Here is a 16,143-nt window from a genome sequence, read left to right on the forward strand (position 1 = left end):
TCAGTAGAAGTGTCACCCTTGTGTGATTGTCTTCACAAACTGCACTGCTGCTGCCAGGCAAATACACTTTTTGCCAGCTGCCTTGTACTGCTTGTCTTTTTTCCTTGGTGGGGTGGAGTGGGCAGCACAAGGAAAAGGCTGTAGCAGCATCCAGGTCTGGCATTCGTGCAGCTGTAAGAACTGTGCTTTGCCAACTGCTCTTTTTACATAACAGAATCTCAGATTCTAAGAGAAACTGGGGGAACAGAGGAGTGTTTCAATGATTAATATCACTGCTGGGCACCAGGATGTCAGATTGCTCTGTAAAAGAGATTTAAAAAGCGGGGAAGAAAAAAGAAATTATTAAGGATAGTTTTCTTCTGGATGCCTACAGGAGAAAAAGTCAGGTTTTCAAAGTTGTTGAGGAATCAGAATACTAAGTAGGTGTCTTCATGTCTATGTGTATCTTCAGGTGCATAATTCTTTTCAATTATCAGTCCTTTTTCACTATTGAAAAATGCTTATTATCCTATAGTGATTACAGAATTAAGTAATACTTTTGATTTCAAAGACTTCTGTTCCTTTCTTATGAAGAGGAATCAGCAATAAAGAAATCCCTGTTATTCAAGAAGTAGGCAAAAAAGTTCTCAGATCTGGACACTAAGTGTGAGCAGCTGAATCCATAACAATATGCACAGCTCTAGTGGTCTTGAAAGCAATGATGCTCTGTTCCAAATGAGTTATTCCCTCACTTTTGGGGAAACAATACTGTTTAAAATGGTTTCATGTAGAGGCACACCACCTGTGTTTTCAGTGTTTGTACGCGAGAGTGCACATGCCTAGGGGATGGGAGTGGATTTGCATGCTCAAACCTTCTTTCTCTAACAGCACATTTTCTGCAGTATGAACTGGTTAAATAGGTTGGAAGGGAGGTTTATTGATGTGTTCTATTTTTAGCAAGTAATCTGAACCAATTTATTCTCCTTGATAAGGCAGTTTATAAAAAAGAGGAGGAGAGGCAACCTAGGGGAATGTGAAGCATCTTACTTGGGATGTAATTTATTTATCTGGTGGTGTTTATTTTTGGTGGTGCTTCCATTGCCTTTCCTTCACTACATTTTGTTAAAGCCATGCTGCTAAATACTGCTGCTGTTGTGGATCCCGTTAGGGTCAAAAGTATTGTAGGCTACAGGAGTGTGATCCAGCTGTAGCTTGCAAGTTTTCTGTGACGCATTCTGTACAGACTGCAGTTTTGGGAAGTTGATCTAACTTCCAGGACAGAAAATTTTCTGTAAAGGTGACAAGCTCTCAAATGGCTCTTGAAGGTGTTTAGGATGTAGGATGTATGATTCCTTCCAAGTACATAATTAACCAGTGAGCAACTGTTGGCACCCTGGTATTTTTTGCCAGTTGGAAACTATTCAGGGATGAGAGAAAGAAAACTGCTTGCACTGCAGTTTTGAATGTACCTGGAAGGTGTGGGGTTGATCAGCTCTCTAGAGGAAAGGCACTGTTCTCTGCTTCATTACATTCATTAAACTTTATTACAGACCTTAAATGTCTGTCGGAATGCCAGGGAATCAATACAGCTCTGTTTCCTCTGCAAGAGTCATTTTCTGAGCTACAGTGCACTCCACACTGCCACAGACCTAATCCCAAAAGGGTAAGATTAAGGGTACTTAATCCAACAATTCTTTATCTTTGTTGCTCCCCACTAATCACGACGGCCACATTCACTCTCAGGTTAAAGATTGAGTTAAAGGATAATTTCTTTGGAAATCCAGCCATTGCAGGTAATCGATGTCACCTGCCCTTCCAGAACCATGGGCTTTGCCTGAGCAGGAGCATCCTTCAACCCTGGCAGAATTGCTTCTCCTCATCCTCCTCCCCTCTCATTGCAAAGCTCTGGTTTCTGTGATAAATAACGCTGCTCACAGGCCCGAGTTCCCCCTGCCTGTCTAATAAGCAACCACTTAGTGCTGGTGACAGGAGCTGCCCGCGGCGGTCGATGGCTGACGCGCCGCCCGCGCAGCCTCTCCGGGTGACCGCAGCGCCGAATACAGATGAGGGGAGCAAGTCCCTGCTGTGAAAGGGATTCACAGCCTCTGTTCATGTGGCTAGAGAAGAAAGCGCTTAGGAAAGGGTGCTCGTTGGGGTGAAATGATGGGACTGTGGATCTGAGTGCCAGCAGGTGTAAGGGCTACACAAATGAGGCAGTGTAGATTTGAATGTGTGACCACCTCACAGGTGAGACTTGATGTTCTCTTTAGAAAATTGTTACGGAGGAGCTGGACTCGGTTTTTTGGGATATACGTGTGTGAGGGGGTGAATTTGGATAAGGATTCTGGGGCAAGCCCTGGAATGAATTCAAGAGTTGTTCTCTTGGCGCAGATGACATGGTGTCTGCGGATATGAACCTTGGGCTCTACAACACTACGTGGGCCTGCCATTCCTACAAGTTCTAGGTGGCTGTAATGATCCATTATGACCTTTACATTAAATCTCCATGGTCACTGATAGAACTGCTTATGATACTGGTCAGCTGCTGTATGAGGAAGGGGAGCTAGAAAGCATTGTTCCTCTCTGACGGAAGGGCTTTTCTTGATACTTCGATGAATTATTTCCATCTGGTTGAATACTTGTTGTGGAGGAAAAAAATCTTACAATCTTCACACAAAGTTGCGTTCAACACCACTGCTTTTTTAACTCGTATGCTAATTCCCTTATTCCTCCAGACTGATCCTATCATGTTTGATGTGCTTGGATTTTCTTTTCCCAATACATTTTCTCTCTCCTGCTCTCTAAGCTGTTTCCTCTCTACTTACCCTGCTGTAAAACTTTATTGTTCCCTTAGGTTGTGATTGACTGTCTTGCAGCAAGGTGATTTACAACACTTCACAATGAGCGTGTTATATAAAAATCAATTGTATTCTGCTCTGTGGTTTGGGTTGTGTGGGGTTTTTTTGGTTTGATTCCAACTTTCCATTCTTCCTTCACCTTCTAACCTGTTCTGTTGTACAAAAATAAAAACTAGTGTGAGTGCGTATTATTCACTACAGATAAGATCTTGTGCACTTTCTTGTGGACTCTAGCAAACTATTTTTTTTGTTCTGTACAGTATGGATTGATTTTGTTCTTGTCTCCCAGATTTTTTCCTTGACTTGGGGATCAATCTAATCTCTGCCTTTTGTTGTACCCTGTTCAGTTTTTCTTTAGTTCTTTGATTAGATCTGACTGGGGCATTGTTCTACAGTGACACACTGTAATTTCATACTCTCTTGTTTTTTATTTTTTTCCCCTCCTGAAAAACAGAATAATTTTCTTTGAGGTCTTTACAAGTGGCTGCCATGCTGTGAGCCAATAATTCAGCTGAAAATAAGAATGCCCTGGAGCTTCTTTAATGCATATTAATGCATATTTTAACCAACACAAGGTCTCATGACGTATCAGGAATTCACTAGAATGTCATTAACTTTACCTTAGATTTTTTTGTTCTTGTTGGTTAGAGAGATTGGCATGTAAATATTTTCAAGTCCCTTGAATGCACTTTTCCTTTGTGGTATTACCAAAGAATGCACTTGGTGTTATCGTGCAGTAACTGGAAATAATTGTGACTGCCCTGCCAGATTGCACAGGCTCTTTACGGACTGTGCTGAGTAGTTAAAATGCTACTTATCCTTTAACCTGGCTGTGCAGTTTCAGGGAATGGGGAAGATCACAATGACTGTACTTTACTTCATGCCCTGCACCATTCATTGCGGAGCTTTTCTGAGCAGCTCTCCCATAGCTTTGGGCCGCTAGAGCAGAAATATGTTTCCTCTTCCATGGCCATACCAAAACAGCAGATAACGGTACAAGTCATTGTAGATTATCTTCCCATCTTCTTTCTGTTTTGATTATATAGAAAGCTTTGACAAGAATGTCTTTGGGTTTATTTGCATTGTGTTTAAAGCAGTGGGGTTTTATTGTCAGTTGGTCCTCAAGGAGCGCTGTAATGATCCTGGTAATTAGGAGTAGTAAGATTGAAAAGCTAAGCCTCATCAAAAGCCAGTTAAAACAATTGGAAAGAATCCGATTTAATTGGATTTACAGTAGGCCCTTCTCCAAGACTGCCTATCCACTAAATAAGAAGTGGTAGGGAGTAGCACTTAGAGGTAATTTTGTTCTTTTCTCTTTTTTGTTCTGGCCAGCCATTTGCAAGCGCCTACCTGTCCCAGCTGTGTGTTTTGTCATTGCCACTTCCTTTCAGTAAGATTTACAAACCACACACAGACTTGCAGGAGGGGTTCTACTTTTCCCTCCTGCTGAAACTCTGCAAGTAAAGATAATGAAAACCACTGTGCTCTCCATCCTGTATGTGGCCCTTCCAAAGTGCACAGTGAATACTTCAAAGACAATTGTTTTACTTGATGTAATTGATTTTTTCCTATATTCTAGAACTACTGGAACAGGTACATTAAGGTTTTGGTGCTGCATGTCAGTTAAACTGGTGTGCTCCTGTAGAACCCAGAACTGTAAGGGCTGGTGAGAGAGCATCTCCCCTGCCTTCATGAAGGAAGGATTCTGTTTCTTGCACTGGAGTCTCAAGGAACTTATTTCGGGGCCTAGCGTTGCACCACTGAATTAAAGGATTTTTATTCAAATGCTTCAGTGGATGCAGAATTATGCATCACCTTTAGATTTTGTTTTCCTGCACTTTGGGAATCACACTTTTCAGTGCCTCCAATTTTCACAGTGTAGTCTCCTCCTAAACAGTGAAAAAAGGCATGAGTGGGCATTTGAGGTTCTTTACCAACCCCTTAAGACCTTATGATCTCATTTTAAATGAGGCAGATTACATTTTAATACCAGGCATTTCGTTGAGTAGGATTATTACAGGAGTAGGCTCATTTCATGGAGGTACACATTTTGATGATTCCAGTGGGATGACATTTTTGTCTGCTGTGACAGTTTTGCTTACAAAATTGTATTCCTAATGTCTTTGTCATCAAAATTCAGCTAAGGAGTTGTCAGAAATTTGTAAGGCAGAAAGAAGATCCAGTTGCTCTGAGAGCACTATATTTAGCTGTGCATTAATGCAAGTAATGAATGAAGACTTGTTTGCATCCATGAAGCAGCAGAGACTCTGCAGAGACGTGCATGGAGCAAGCATATGGAATTGCTTGTTGAAAGTTAAGCCCTGCTATTTTCAATAGCTCATGCAATAAATTACCTGACAGTATAAAGCAGATTTTTTTGATCCTCCAAAAGCATGCTATGTATCTTTTTAGATACGAGAGTGGATAAATGGAACTCCGTGTTAATATTTTCCACACAAAACTAGAGACTGGGAAGTTTCTATTGCTGATAGCAAATTGACTCTTCTCATCAATATTTAGTCTTTATCAGGGGAAAGGCATATTTCCAATATTTCGTGTTCTGGCCTTGTAGTGGATGTATGTGCAGTCTCTGTGTTTTTGAATTGTCATTATGACTGGATCCTAGGACAACACAGGAACCTGAAAAGACCTTGAATTAGAGTGAGCAGTACTTAACAACAATTAAAATATCAGTTTCTTATCAATATTGTTCTCATCCTAAATCCAGAACACAGCACTGTACTATCTCCTATGAATAAAAGTAACTCTATCCCAGTTAAAACAAGGACACAGCTGAATGAAAAAAGAACTCTCTAGAAATGAATCTATGAGGTCACCCAAGATCTGCCTCACCTCCGTAACCGAAATGGGGGAAAAAAGCCCTCTAAGTTTTTGGAATAGCAGTTTCAACAGCATTGATTTGTAGGAAGTGATGTCCACACCCAACCCTGGAAGGCGCTGCCCAAGAGGAAGGTTGTGCCAGGGCAGTGTAAAGCACTGTCCAGTACTTCTGAAAGAGGCAGGATGGCCAAGACTGTTTTCACATGAAGAGAGCTCATCTAACTGCTTTAAGAAAATAAATTATGTTCCTTTCAGAGACTCATTGGTGGAATCTAATTAAAGTACTACAGAAAAGGAACTAAAAAATTCCCTATAAGTGGATTTGTTTGCTGGCAATTTGATATGAAATCAGGGGACTAGGAACAGATGATTAGCCTTTCCGTTGTGGTTTTTTTTTTTTTTTTTTTTTTTTTTTTTTTTCCTTCTGTGCTTAGTTTTAAGAGATTAGGAGCTACAAAATGCATATTACAGACTTCTGGCATCATTAGCAGTTCTTCCAGCTTTATTTTCCCTGTCACTGTAATGAGTAATGAACTGAGCTGGTACTAAAGCCAGCTTAACAAGCTATTGCTTTTTAAATTGCAAGTTTCCCAGTGTGTCCTTCTCCTTATTATTAATTTTAAGTAACTCTTATTTTTGTTGCTGTATTTCTGTTCCTTGTGAATTTTGCATAATGTTTGAATTCACATTCCTTCAGTCCTCCCAGTAAAGATGCAGTGATTAGATGCAGTTCTCTCTCACCAGCTGCCAAGGCATAAGAACAAAGGATGATCCTAGGCAACGAAAAGTCAGAAAAACTATGGTCAAAGTCAGAAGTCTGCTTAAGGGGCAAGAAAGTCTTGGAAATTCACTGTCAAAGTTGCTGAAATTCCTGAAAGGCACTTGAAATTTGGTGTCTATTAACATAATTTGTAATTGAGCTGCTGAGAGTCGTGATGAGAGCGAGACAGAAATTTATCTTCCTTGAAAGCTATCTCTGGCCACTTGGCTATAAGGAAGATGAGGTCGAATCACTGGTCCTGTTCAACTCAAATGCTCAAAGAGAGCATTACTGATGGATAATGATGATTATTGAGATCAAAAGACATTCTGGTATGTGAAGAATTTAATGTAGTTTAATCAAAGCATGTGTGGTGAATGTAGGGCAGAGTGATGAATGCAATATCACATGCTTGTGTTTGCCATTTCCCATAAGGAATAGATGATGTCCAGTAAATGTGGAAGTTCATTTTTTCAATGACAAGGGAAAATACTTGGAAATTAGCCTACTTGTCCTTTTTATCTTGATGAAGATGGAAAACCAATTTGTAAATGTGAATTTTGGGATCGCTCTTCTTTTTCCAAAGGCTTTGGCACTGAGGTTAGTTGGGTTTCTTGAGTCTTCTTCAATGCCTGGACATAATAAAAGTCATATTAGTGTGTAAAGAATTAAAACACTTACGGGTTTTGGAAGATGTTTCCTAAATTATATTATATCACCGTGTGCTCTACAATTTACTTTGCCTTCTCTGAAGTGTTTGACCCTGTCAGAGACTAGAATAGATGAATTACTGGTCTGATTTGAAGCTTCCATTTCTAAATACATAGTGGAGCTAGCAGTGAAAAAAAAAAAGTCTTTCTAAAAACACAGCTGAATTAAAGGCCAAGACTTTTGAAAACAGTTATTTTTGGATCCTTCCTTATTGTTGTGCTTAACCCATGAGCCTCCTTTGACAAGCATTGATGTCTCAAAAATAAGACACTTTTATCTTGAATGTTGCATAAAGTTCTGGTGTCTCTCACCTGGAAAAACTCTCAAACAACTGTGAAATGTGCAGAGAAGGGATTCAGGAGGCTCAGAGACAGGGAATGAGTTCTTGATGCAGGGTAGTTGAGTAGTCTGGATTTCTTCAGTCTAAGGAACAGGTGATTTGAGGAGGGATTTGACAGATTCTGTAAGTGTTACATTAGGGGTTGATGGAAAAGGGTGAATATGGAATGGAAAAGGGTGAATATATGGCTAAGCCTGTGGATGTTGCTGTCACAGAACATTCTGTGGGCAGCACAAGCTCAAAAAGGAGAAAATGAGGACCAAAATCTAATAAACTGTTTGTAATAAGAAGACTCAGAATCAGGACATGCCCAAGAGCTGGAGTGTGAGGCAGGGCTCTGGGGAAGTGTCCGTTTGTGTTGCCTTTGTCCTTGCCTCTTCTCTTGCCAGTGATGTAAGATATGTGTAAAATGAAGAGATTCACTGTTGCTCTTGATAGAAGATTGTTTTGACTTGCAGCTGTTTCTCAGTAAAATTTCGGCCTCTGCCTCTTGAGAAAAAGGCCGTGTAAAAACATCGCCATTTAGGCACAAAAAAATTGATGGTTTCAAATCCCTCTCTGCCCTTCAGGACTAAAACGCCAGTTTTTAGAACATTAATTGTAGAGAATATCACCTTGCTCCGTGCCTGACCTCAGGAATATGGCATAGCTTGTAGATTAAGGTATTATTTGCTGCAGGAAGAAGGATTGAAATTTAGCCGTTATTTGTGCAAAAGAGAATACTTCATGCCAAGTGACAGTGTTAGGTGAGTGATACCATCTTATTTCTTGTTATGAGTGTAAGTATAATCCCATCTAAATATGGTTCTGCAGGATGGAGCTTAACGATTGCAGAGAGCAGTCATTACAGACGATCAAGTAAATAGAATGTGTTTAGAAAGAAAAAAGCTCACCAGCTTCAAGAGTTATTTACCCAATGGCTTAGTGCATGTAGGCAGGGGGGTGGTTATTCTGTCAGGCTTCCTATGTACCTGTCAGAGTGTTTTCTGCTCCGCACTATACGTATTTATACTGTGTGATTGAAGACTCATGCAAAGGAGCTATTGCCAGCTGTGGTATGTCTGTGCTCTCCCATGACAGGAATATCTTTTTAAATAGGAAAGCAACTCCTTCAGAATATGCAAGGCACAGACTTACCTTTCACACCTGTGGTGGATTGACCTTGACTGGATGCCAGGTGCCCACCAAGCTGCTTGTTACTCCCCTCCACAGCTGGACAGGGGAGAGAAAATATTACGAAAGGCTGGTGGATTAAGATAAGGACAGAGATTGCTCACCAACTGCAGTCATCAACAAAACAGGCTAAACTTGGGGAAATTAGTTTCATTTACTGCTAATGAAATTAGAGTAGAATAATGAGGAATAAACCCAAATCTCTAAACCCCCCCTTCCCCTGTATTCCCTTCTTCCTGAGCTTAATTTTATTCACAATTTTCTCTCTTCCCTCCAGTGGCATAGGGGAATGGGCAGTGGGGGCTGTGGTCAGTTTATCACGTTGTCTCTGCTACTCCTTCCTCCTCAGGGAGAGAACTCTTCATACTCTTCCCCTGCTCCAGTGCAGGTCCCCTGCACTGTGGGGTCACAAGTCCTGCCAGCAACCCTGTTCCAGTGCTGGTTCCTCTCTCCATGGGACCACAGGTCCTGCCAGCAGCCTGCTGATGTGTGAGTTTTTAATAGGGTCACAGACTCCTTCAGGCATCCACCTGCTCCAGCATGGAGTCCTCCAAAAGCTGCAGGTGGATCTTGGCTCCTCCAAGGGCCTCTATGGGGGGGCTGGAGCACAGCTGCCTTACCATGGGTTGCACCACAGGCTGCAGGGGGATCTCTACTCTGACACCTGGAGCACCTCCTCCCCTCCTTCTTCACTGACCTGGGTGTCTGCAAGGCAGTTCCTCTCACATATTCTCCCTCTGGCTCCCACTGCGCAGGGTTTTCCTCCCTCTTCTTAAATCTGCTATCCCAAAGGCAGAACCATCACCACTGATGGGCTCAGCCTTGTCCAGCAGTGGCTCCATCTTGGAGCTGGCTGGCATTGCCTCCATGGGACACGGAGGAAGCTTCCAGCAGCTTCTCACAAAAGTCACCCCTGTAGCCCCCTGGCTACCAAAACCTTACCAGAGAAACTCAATACAACACCTTTAGGCAAACTTTGAAAAGGAGGGTGGGGAGTGGAGAGGGAGGATAACTTTAGCAGTTCTTGTGAGAGTTCCCAGTTCTGTTCATTCTGCTTTGCCCTCGGGCTGACTGAGCTTTCCCTGTACAGCACCCAACAGCCAGAATGCTTAGGAGGGTCAGTCTGCCAGCAGCACCTGCTCGGGAGAGGGACCCTTGGACTGACGTCTTGCTCAAGGATTCTGGTTCTCACCCAGCCCTGTGAGGTTCAGTAACTTGCTTAAGTATCAAACAGAGAGCGTGTTCCAGAGACAGCTTTCACACAGGATTTGAGCACGAGGAGCAGGCAAGCGCTTGCTTCATGTTTGCTCTTGGATGTAGGCAAAGTAACGTTGGCACAGCAGAACTGCTGACATCGGAGGTCTAAGTACTGATCCCAAAGGCTCGAAGGAGTGCTTGGCCTGGCACCTCTCCTTGCTTCAGTTTTCTGCACTTTCTTAGGTTGTTTGTCAGGTTGATCTGAGTCACAGCCTCTGCTGCAAAGAACCTGAGGTGGTAGGAAGGTTGTGAATCTGCACGGAGTGTTGTCAGCAGGGTTGTATTTACAGACCTGCATAAACACTGCTCCATGTTCTTCCTGGGTACAGACACTCTCTTTGGTTTCAGACTTCACAGAGACCTTAAATTCATTCCCATGGAGAAAAATACACAAATGAGGAAACCAGGAATTCTGCTTATCCGTAAGACAGATCAATAGGGGTCATTACTAATAACAATTCAGCTTTGCTGTGATGCTGGTAGAGGCTATCTCTTTATCTCCAACCTGAGTCAGAGTGAATTTGGAGGCACAGGGCTGCACTGTGGGTGACAGTGACAGCAATCTGCTGCCTGGGCAGCCTGGTTGAAAAAGCAGCCTCAGAGGTATACATGCTGTGTCCAGACTGGCTCTGGCCAGTTTTCCCACCTGCCACTGCTTCCTGTTATTGCAGGGTTGTGTTAATATTTGTATTTACTGATGTTCTGTCTAGATATTTAGATACTGGTACAGTGCTTCAGTGCTGCTAGCTCTGATGAGTTACTTGCCATATTTCAAAGATTTTTAGAGCCAGAGAATATATATTTTAAGGTGTGCTTTTAATCAGGGAAGCAACTAAGTAAAAATAACTCCATTCTGATTTCAGAATGCTTCCCTAGTGGATTTCCAAGACACTTGATTATTTTGACAAATAGAAATCTTTATGCCACTTCTCCTTGGAGACCTTATAAAACTATGGAAGAGTGGCCTGCAGGCTTTTCTGCCTAAAGCATCTGATACTTTAACTCCTAGGCACAGTCCTGAATATGCAATTCAGAGTCTTTATTACCTGGGCTGCAGTTAGAGACAGGAGAAATGTAGCATGATTTTTCCAGTCTCAAAACAGTATTTCTGAACTGTCAGGGGAGAAAGAGCCCATCACTGAGTTGTAAACTGAGCAATAACAGAATGAGTGCAGGCTCTCTGCTGTCACTTCTCTGTAAGCTGGCTGCTCTGGTGTTGGGCTCCTACTGACAGCAGGGCAGGAGGCTCTATGCTGTGCTTTTTTTCACTCCTGCCACAGACTGCTTAGGCATGCTGAGGCTTAGCTGCTGCCGTTGCTGATTCGAGATGGAGCTGAAATGTAAAATCTCAATTTCAGCCTGGATTTCAAGCCCTGTGAACTTGAGACACATTCCTTTGATATGAAGGGTTTTGTTTGAAATCCTAGCACAAGTGAGACACAGCTGTAATGTCCAAGGGCCTTCTGAGCCTGAGTTTTGGTGTGACCCTTCTGGCTCTCTGTGAGCAGAGAGGCACTTGCATCTTGTTTGCAGCAAACCTGAATCCATAACTTCCTGAAACTATTAATAAGTGCTCGTTTAATGTGTCTCTGGTAAGAGAAGTTTGGAGGTTTTTTGCCTCTACCGATTGTGCAAGTTGTTTCTGAAAATTTTGCAGCAGCTGGGGGAAAGTCGGGACTGTGAATCCTGCTGTGGATTGAGCCAACTCAACACTGTAACTGAAAGTGCAAGCCAGGGCAAAATGCTGTGAAGTAGATGTGGAGAGGAACGGTTTGCTTTAATTTTACCTTCTATGTTGCCCCTGAACTCTGAACTCAGAATCTGATTGGCAGCTTGTTCATCAGGGTTTGGACATGACAGAGAAAGGATTCACGCCTCTTGCACCATCCAAACTCATTCTTCAGCAGCATTTCCTACAGCTGGTCAGGCATGGGTCTTTGTTCTCGTGTACAGCCTCAGTATAGGGCAAATGAATTTTCATTTACCTTTTCTGTCCTAGGGTTTTCTTTTGGAAAAGGTGTGGACAAGGGGTTTGTTAAACTCAATCTAAAAGCTTCCTTTTGTAACTGTGGCTTCATGCTTTCCTGTATTCAGATGCAAACCAGTAATGAAATCTGTACAATTTGGCCACCTTCCTCTAAGAGGTGGACAATTCCTGCCCTGGTACACCTGCATCTGTGTGGTTGTGAACATAAATCCACTTCAGACCATTACAGAAACAGAAGTCCATCAAGCTGTGTGCTTATTACTTAATGGGTATTTAATCTTTAGGGATTCTGACTGTCCTGATGCAGGGATTTGGAAATCTTTTTCTGGGAGGAGGCTTCCAGGAGGTCTCAGCATGTGGATGTCACTTGGTCTCCTGGGGTAACGAGTGCTACCTCAGTGACATGGCCTCACTCACTTTAGGTGTATTCAGGGAGCAGACTTATGAAAGGAGAAAGACCAAAATAGAAGCCACTCTTTTTCTAAAGGAACCTCTGATTTGGCATGATCATAACCGCCTATACATCTGCTTCTCAGTGTTTCTTTAAACGTTAGGAACTGTTGGATTTTCAGAGAAATCAAACAGAAGACAGATTTTCACTTGTATCAATAAATAAATATTTGAAATTTAGGGGAAAGGAAGAGTTAAAGGGAATGGAGGTGACATTACAGATTTGATTCTGTCACTGCTCTTTGCTGGTATATTTTTTCCTGATAATTATAGCGAGTCCTTTTCAGTTTAGTACCACTTGTTTCAAGGTGAACATTAATTTAACAGCAAAACAAAAATAATCTGAGATACATTTGATGCCACCTAATTAGTTTAGCTGAAAATCCCACTCAGAGACCAAGACCTCCTCAGACCAGGCTTTCTATACTCTTAATAGAAAATCAGTCCTTAACTCAAAAGAGTTAGCAGTAAAAGTGTCAGAGGAGAGAAAACCAACAAAAATGACAGATGGGAGAGTGTGCAAAGAAACAGCAAGCTAATTAAGATTAGCATAATAAGCAATGCAATGAGGTTATTGTAATGCTCAGTAATTACAGACAAGTAAGAAACTGATGGGTGGTGAATTTCTTATTTTCTGCTTGAAAGTAATTGAATTCTTTCCTGCTGTTCTCTCTGTGTGCAGGAGAGTATTTTCAAAGGCCCTTCCTGCTTTTCGGTGTGGTAACTTCACTACTTGAGCATGTTTTCTTGGGCTGCCAGATACCTGGTTTGATGGGAGCTGTACCTAGAACCATGGGTGCTCTCAGTGCGTCGAAAACGTTTCCCAGTGTGGTTTCATACATCCTTTTGAGGCTTATGTTTCACTCTTTGCATATTTTGCCTACTTACAAGTCAGTGTTAGTGAACATATGAAGAACCTGTTACTATTGGGAGAGGAGTGAAATAGCTGGAGTAAGGATGCTGAGATAAACGCTGCCGACTCTGAATGCAGCCCTCCTTTCACTTTTGGTGGTGTGACCTGCCAGAGCAGTCTGCTCAGAAGGCAGCAGGTCCAAGAAGAGAGGAAGCCTGTCCAGTAAATGAGGCCAGGCTTGTGAGCCACTGCAATCAAAACATGCTCTTTACTCCACAGACAGGGGGACAGATGGCTCTGGAGTTTATGAAATATGGAGTTTTCTGAAATCAGGTAACAGTCTCTTGTTGAGAGAAGCACATTAAATGTGTCAATCAGCCACAACTTGGAAAGCACCCATTTGACTACTTGAATAATCAGAGCAGGGTCTACCAGGGCTGATAAGTTGAAAATCTGTCACTGTTTTCCCCAGTGACTATAAAGTACATGGTAGTAACAAACTAAGAGGGCATATTTTAAGGAGCAAAGTGAAAGCACAGTGATAATCCTTTCAGTATGTATGGCCCTGGGATAAATGTCCTTATGTCCATATGCTCTGCTGTGGACCCAGCAAAGCATGACCCCTGAAGTCTCAAGTTCCTTCAATGAGGTTTTAAGTTTACCCTAGTTCCTTTGAAGTAAGATTGACCTGTGTTGGTTTAGTGTCTTCCTGGCCCCCATGGCTGTGCAAACTGTGCAGGTTTTGGCTGTGTGCTGAAAGAGCTTCTCCTTTTTTTTTTTTTTTTTTTTTTTTTTTTTTTTTTTTTTTTTTTTTTTTTTCACTTAGAGTGAGACCGAGAGGGAAGGTTGTTATCCTCTGGTTTTGGTTGTATTTTTTTACATCTAACTGATAAGTCCCAGCTCATTCAGTTATCACATCAGACCTCCACAGTTGGAACTTCTGTCAGCTGCTAAGCTACTGCTCTTCACAAAAAGGAACCTTTTCTGAAGTTCAGCAAAGGTATAGATAGAATAGGAGCTCTCAAAGGAAGCCCCATTGTCTCCAAGGCAGGAGTAATTTTCTTTCCTCTGGCAGCAGACTGTTCTTGGCTTCAGGTGCCTGCCTGCCTGCCTGCCAGCTCCCTGCGAGCCAGAGCTACATGAGAGATGTAGCACACAAACTTCACAGGGCGGAGTCATCTGAGAATTTCCTGCTACTGCAAAAATCACATCTGAAGCATACTAGAGGTTTTCTTTCTCACCTTCTGCCTCGTGAACGTCTATTTTATGCAGTTCTTTTTTAGGACACAGCTTGGGCTCATGACATGAGTGTTGGGATGCAGTGAAGGCACCTGAGCTCTTTCACACAGCAGGCGGGGCAGGGGCCTGGCTGGGCAGGGTGCGTCTCCACCTTATCCCAGCAAGGCAAGCAGGATCAGGTTGGGAGGGTTATCAAGGTCAGCTGGGAGTCCAAATCATTGGACACATCCGTGGTGGTGGGTTTTCTGAAGTGCAGCTGAGGGCGTGGGTCAGGGTCAGGACCACATCCAGTGGCACTGGGCACGTCAGTCGTGGTGTGTGAAGCAGTTCTGAGGTCAAGTTAGGAAGATAGGATCCAGAGCGAGGTCCAGATCAACGTGTCTATTGCCTGGCACAGGGCTGGAGCTGCAGACAGACACATCTCCACAACAGCTGAGGCAGCGGCTGCAGGCTCAGGGCTGAGCCCCTTGGGCAGAGGGCTCGGGGAAAGCCCTGGAGGAGTCGGGGTGACCTTGGCCTTCAACTTACATTGCAGCACTTGGTGTTGGAATAGCTCAGTTTCACCCTTTCTGTGCTTCACTGTCAGGAAGAGGAAAGATTTAAAGCAAATTGTGGGGCCTTTGCAGTTGGTGCAAATGTCACAGTTGGGGAAGGTAAGGGGCAAATGCTACACTCAGACTGGAGAGGGGATCATCCCCTACACGGATTGCAGGCTGGCCACATCAGGGTGTTGGAAGAGCTCTGCTGAGATGGATCTTGCATTGTCAGCTGGAAATTTATCTAAGTGAGCTGCTGCTCCTTTTGTATGAAACAAACCATCTTCCAATCTCTTCTCTTGCCGCAGCTGGGATGGTATGACTGACAGAGCTCTTTTTCAGCCAGTTGGGGTTTGAGTGTGGGTTTGAAGAGCCTTCATGTGCTGCTGCAGCAGCAGTTGAAGTTGTTCCTCCATTTCCATTCATCCTTCCCTCAAATGTAGGAATATTTATCTAGCAGCTGAAGCAGCATTTCTGTGGTTTGCTGCAGGGGAAGTGTGTGTGTTGCCGCGTTGGGGATCCATGATAGTTTCATGCTGCTGTAGGTGTTGACTGTTTTGTCTGGCTCTGAAGGCTGATGCTTTAGCTTTACTTTTTTTTTTTTTTTAATTTTCTAAGAACCTTTCAATATCTTCTTCCTGTTCAATATCTTAAGAAAGAGATTACATGCACTCCAGATGCATGGTCTGTGGCAGAGAAAAATCAGCTATAAATTGCTTGATTTCCTTTCAGAGTAGCTGCTTATGCATAATTTTTCAAAGAATTTTGTGGGGGCATGAGGAGGCAGGGGCCATACCCATGCTGTTTCTTTAGCACAGGGACATATTAGCCCTCTTCAAGTGACGTGCTGACTTGCATTTTGTTGTGCCTTGCTTGGGAGCTGTTTGCACAGGTTTTACAAGCTTCAGGTGAAAGGAAGCAAGCTACAGTTAGATAAGCTTGAAAGAGACAGTCAGCTGCAACTTCCTTGTCTGCAGTCTGTGCTGCCTACAAGCCTATGGCTGGACTACACTCACTACTCTTCATTTTGAAAACATTACTCTTTCAGGGGTCCCCAACAAATCTCACTTCAGCATTTTTTTTTCATGTGAATCAAGGGACAGGGGGCAAATAGAGGAGCTGAGGGGAAAGTGACAGCCCATTGCCTGTGAGCCTCTGC

At 42.9% G+C, this 16,143-nt stretch overlaps 1 protein-coding gene across 10 annotated transcripts in view; it reads left to right on the forward strand.

Moving 5' to 3' along the window:
- TSPAN4 (tetraspanin 4) overlaps positions 1 to 16,143 on the forward strand; it is a 416,847-nt gene that overhangs the window by 251,587 nt on the left and 149,117 nt on the right. The window lies entirely within an intron of this gene.

Source organism: Hirundo rustica, chromosome 6 (assembly GCF_015227805.2).
Source record: "Hirundo rustica isolate bHirRus1 chromosome 6, bHirRus1.pri.v3, whole genome shotgun sequence".
Lineage (NCBI taxonomy): Eukaryota > Metazoa > Chordata > Aves > Passeriformes > Hirundinidae > Hirundo > Hirundo rustica.